Here is a 5,366-nt window from a genome sequence, read left to right as displayed (position 1 = left end):
ATATATATGCCTAAGCGACCATTACAACCGAATGACTGGAACGACAGTCAACCAGTCGCTATGATGCACACTGACTAACAGGGGGCAGAAGCTCAATGCAGGAGCTGCCCCATGGTGGTCAGTGAGCTTCCACAGCAGGAGCGCCACTCACTGCTGTGGCGGTGGGAGCCTCTCCTGCCTCTGAGGCAGTGCTACTGGGTGGCAGCGGCAGGTGCAGTGGGGCCGGGATGAGCGGCAGTCCCCTCCTGCTGCTTCAGCATTGCTATATCCCCCAAGAGGTCCCAGATTGCGAGAGGGCGCAGGCCAGGCTGAGGGACCCCACCCACGCATGAATCCGTGCACTGGGCCTCTAGTCTACCATAACATAAGAACTGAGATTATAAAAGAATGAGGTTGATAGTCATTGTTGTACTGCATTTTCATGGAATCTTCTATAACCAATTAGAACCAAATAATGTAGAGAAAATTACAGTGCCTTGAAATTTTGGATGATTATTAGTTATAAAAATAACTGTTTTTGGAGGGCCAAGATGGCGGTGTAGATAAATGTGGTACTCACATCCTCCCACAACCACATTAAAATTACAACTAACACACAGAACAACCCTCATTCAGAAGTGCCTGAAATCTGCATAATGGAAGTCCTCCAATTGGAGAATTAAAGAAGCCACATTGAGACGGGTAGGAGGGGCAGAGGCATGGAATGGCCATGTGTGGCATTTTTTAATGTGAGGAATATCTTGGTGGAGAAGTCCCCTATCCCCTCAGTGAGGAGCAAGGGGTCCAAAGCCCACAGCACATCCCTCACCCCAGGGTTACATTGCAAGGAAGAGAAGTCCCCATAACTTCAGACTGTAAAAACCAGCGGGGATTGCGGCTGAGTGACACCGAGGCTGCTGGAGTCCCAGGCAGTTCCTCTTAAATGGCCCGCACATGGGCTTACTTGGACTCACTTCCTGAGCTCCTAAATTGGGGAGCAGTTTGAAAGGATCCAGGGACATACAGAGAAGAACTAAACTGTCTGGCATCAGAGCAAGAACTGTGGGGGAACAGATTAAAAATGGTGGTAGATGCAACACAGACATGCTCCCAGAACCAAATCAGAATTACAGTGAAACTAAACAAACAAACAAACAAACAAACAAAAAACATATCCTGAACAATCCACTGAGCACTGGCTGGAGAGAACCCTGATAACCAAGGATAAAAAGTGGAGCCACATAGAGACTAGTAGGAAGGGCGGAGGCACAAAAGGACAGGCTGGGCTCCCACAGATAGCAGCTGAAGTTCTGGAGAGATATCTCAGCTATGGGGGTTTGCCACTGAGAACTCTGAGGTCTAATCCACAAGCTAAGCACCACAGCAGAGAGAACCAGAACTGAGAAAGGCGCCCAAATAATATCTGGCTGTAAAAAGCAGCAAGGTTGCTATCTGCCAGTCAGAGACAGCTGGAACTGCAGGCACTCTTTTAAAGGGCCAACACACCTTGTGCTCCGACACAGGGAGAGCAGAGTGAACTGGAGCTGTGTGAGCCTAAGCCAGGGTTGCGGGCTCTGGGATTAGAGCTCAGAAGGCAGACACCCGGTTTCCTGTGCTGAGTTATTCCTCATGCTGCAAAGGTCATCTTTCTCGGGCACACCTTTGCTATCCAGGCGGTTTTTGCTTGGGGAGAAGACAGCTGACCCACCCATTGGAAAACCGGTTGCCCCACAGTGTGGAGTTTTTGAAACCCTTTAAGAGACTGAGGATAAAAATTAGCTTCCAGGTAGAAGCAATTGCCCCACCACCCCTGTAGGAGGACTGGCTGAGGGCTACTCAAGACTGAATCCAATCAGTCTGCAGGCAGAGGCGGGTCTCTGGAGGCTTTGAGTCTTTGCTGATCTAATTAGTAGAAACAGCATTTGACACTGTAGAGCCAAGGTTGAGAACCACTGCTGTAGAGATTGAGAAGGGGTACCAGATCTACCTAATACACAGTCACAAACCCAAACAGGAAGCCAAAATGGGGAGACAAAAAACAACCCACAAATGAAAGAATGAGAGATTTCTCCAGAAGAAAAAATAAATGATATGGAGATAAGAAATTTATCTGATGGAACTCCCATAAGCTGTCAGCTGATTCCTTATCAGAAACTCTACAGGACAGAAGGGAATGGCATGAACTACTCAAGGTAATGGAAAGCAAGGACCTAAAACCAAGATTACTATATCCAGCAAGGATATCATAGAAAATAAATGGTGAAATAAAGAGCTTCCTGGACAAAAAAGACTAAAGGAGTACATCAAGCCAGAATTATAAGAAATGCTAAAGGGAATACTGTAATGAGAAGAAGAAGAAGAAATATAGAGAGAAACCTAGGCATACAGAATTAAAATGGCAATAAATAAGGACCTATCAATAATAACCTTAAATATAAAAGGATTAAACACTCCAATTGAAAGACATAGGGCAGCTGAATAGATAAAAAAACATGACCCAATTATATGCTGTCTATAAGAGACCCACATCAAAACAAAAGACTCACGCAGGATGAGAGTGAAGGGATGGAAAAAAATTTTCCAGACAAATGGAAATTAAAAAAAAAAGCTGGAGTAGCAATACTCATATCTGACAAAAGAGATTTCAAAATGAAGGCCATCACAAGAGACAACAAAGGTCACTACATAATACTAAAGGGATCAATCCAACAAGAGGATATAACCCTGGTAAACATATATACACCCAATATAGGAGCACCTAAATATATAAAAAAACTTCTAGAGGACTTTAAGGGAGATACATAGCAATACAAGCATAGTAGGAGAATTTAACACTCCAATGACTTCACTGGATAGATCTTCCAGACAAAAAATTAACAAGGAAATAGTGACTCTAAAGGACACACTGGATCAAATGGATTTAAATGACATTTACAGAACATTTCATCCCAAAGCTGCAGAATATACATTCTTCTCAAGTGCACATGGATCATTCACAAAGATAGATCACATGTTAGGACACAAAACAAGTCTCTACAAGTTAAAGAAGAGTGAAATTATATCAAGCATCTTCTTAGATCACAATGGAATGAAATTAGAAATCAATTACAGTAAATACCCCCCAAAACATTCCAACACATGGAAGCTAAATAGCATGTCACTAAACAGTGAATGGTTTACCAATGAGATCAAGAAAGAAATGAAAAACTTCTCGAAGTAAATGAAAATGAACACACAACAATCCCAAATCTCTGGGACACAGCCAAAGCAGTCCTGAGATAGAAGTCCATAGCACTACAGGCCTATTTTTAAAAAAATAAGAAAAATTAATAATAAAATATTTAATCCTACAACTTAATGAATTAAAAAAAGAAAAACTAGAATTAGAAAGAAAACAACAAGAAAAGTAAATAGAAGGAAGGAAATAATAAAGATTAGAGCAGAAATAAATGACATAGAGACTAAAAAAACAACACAGATGATCAACGAAACCAAGAGCTGATTCTTTGAAAGGATAAACAAGATTAATGAACACTTAGCCAGACTAAGTGTTCAGGCTAAGAAACAGAGGACCCAAATAAATAAAATCAGAAATGAAAGCGGTAAAGTAACCACTGACACCACAGAAATACAAAGGATTGTAAGAAAATATTATGCACAACTCTATGCCAACAAGCTGGACAATGTGGATGAAATTCCTAGAAAAATACAATCTTCCAAAACTAAATCAGGAAGAATCAGAAAACCTGAATAGGCCAATAACAACTGGTGAAATAGAAGCAGTAATAAAAAAACTCTCAGCAAGCAAAAGCCTCTGGTCCAGAAGGCTTCACAGAGGAATTTTACCAAACATTCAAAGAAGAACTAACACCTATCCTCCTCAAACTATTACAAGAAATCCAAGAGGAAGGAAAACTTCCAAGCTCTTTTTATGAGGCCAGCATTATTCTAATTCTAAAAACAGATAAAAACACTACAAAGAAAGAGAATTACAGGCCAGTAACAATGATGAACATAGGTGCTAAAATTCTCAACAAAATATTAGCATATCGGATCTAACAATATATTAAAAAGATCAGACACCATGACCAAGTGGGATTTATTCCAGGGATGCAAGGCTGGTACAATATTCACAAATCAATAAATGTGATATATCACATAAAAAAATTAAAAGACAAAAATCACATGATCACATCAATGGACACAGAAAAAGCATTCGACAAAATCCAACACCCATTTTTTTTTTAAAAATATATTTTATTGATTTTTTACAGAGAGGAAGGGAGAGGGATAGAGAGTTAGAAACATCGATCAGCTGCCTCCTGCACATCCCCTACTGGGGATGTGCCCGCAACTCAGGTACATGCCCTTGACCGGAATCGAACCTGGGACCTTTCAGTCCACAGGCCGACGCTCTATCCACTGAGCCAAACCGGTTTCGGCCAACACCCATTTTTAATAAAAACTCTCAGCGAAGTGGGAATAGACAGAGCATATCTCAACATGCTAAAGACCATATATGACAAACCTACAGTGAACATCATACTCAATGGGCAAAAACTAAAACCACTTCCCCTAAGAACAGGACCAAGACAGGGATGTCCGCTTTCACCATTCTTACTCAACATAGTACTGGAAGTCCTAGCCACAGCAATTAGACAAGAAGAAATATAAAAAGCATCCAAATTGGAAAGAGGAAGTAAAACTCTCATTATTCGCAGATGATATGATGACATGATATTGTACATAGAAAACCCTAAAGACTCCACCAAAAAACTACTAGACTTAATAAATGAATTTGGCAATGTAGCAGGATACAAAATCAACACCCAAAAATTGATGGCTTTTTTATACACCAATAATGAATTCTCAGAAACAGCAACTAAACAAACAATTCCATTTACCATTGCAACAAAAAAAAAATTAAGATACTTAGGAATAAGCTTAACCAAGGAGGTAAAAGACCTGTACTCAGATAACTGCAGGGCATTGAAAAAAGAGACAGAAGAAGATATAAACAAGTGGAAGAATATATTGTGTTCATGGATTGATAGAATTAACATTATTAAAAAGTCCATACTACCTGAGGCAATCTATTGATTCAATGCAATCCCTAGTAAAATACCAACAGCATATTTCAAAAATCTAGAATACTTCTTACATTTATATGGAACCAAAAAAAGACCCCAAATATCTGCAGCAATCTTGAGAAAGAAGAACAAAGTTGGAGGGATCACAATACCAGATTTCAAGTTATACTACAAAGCTACCATAATCAAACAGCCTGGTACTGGCACAAGAACAGGGATATAGATCACTGGAACAGAACAGAGACCCCAGAAATCTACCCAAGCCATTACACTAAATTACTATTTGACAAAGAATGC

This window comes from Myotis lucifugus, unplaced genomic scaffold (genome assembly GCF_000147115.1).
Source record: "Myotis lucifugus unplaced genomic scaffold, Myoluc2.0 scaffold_371, whole genome shotgun sequence".
NCBI lineage: Eukaryota > Metazoa > Chordata > Mammalia > Chiroptera > Vespertilionidae > Myotis > Myotis lucifugus.
Note: the sequence above shows the minus strand (reverse complement) of the source record.